General features: G+C 30.4%; 1 protein-coding gene across 1 annotated transcript in view; it reads left to right on the top strand.

Moving 5' to 3' along the window:
* Nucleotides 1-217, top strand: part of LOC119581941 (synaptobrevin-like) — a 23,470-nt gene that overhangs the window by 14,738 nt on the left and 8,515 nt on the right.

Raw genomic sequence — 217 nt, 5'->3', positions numbered from 1 at the left:
TCATTCTTTCTATTGTTGTCGCTCTTGCTCTCTCGTGCTCATATAGATGTCTCTCAGTTGATGTATTGTTCAGTGATTTCCAATAAACCAGAGGACTAATGCAGTAAAGCCTTTTTCTAACAGTTTCTCATTCTCTGACAACTAATTGACAATATTAATTGCATGATTTTGGATTAGTTTTTATTTATTTATTTTTATTGTTATTGACTTATATAGT

This window comes from Penaeus monodon, chromosome 15 (genome assembly GCF_015228065.2).
Source record: "Penaeus monodon isolate SGIC_2016 chromosome 15, NSTDA_Pmon_1, whole genome shotgun sequence".
Classification (NCBI taxonomy): domain Eukaryota; kingdom Metazoa; phylum Arthropoda; class Malacostraca; order Decapoda; family Penaeidae; genus Penaeus; species Penaeus monodon.
This window is presented reverse-complemented; position numbering and strand designations above follow the sequence as displayed.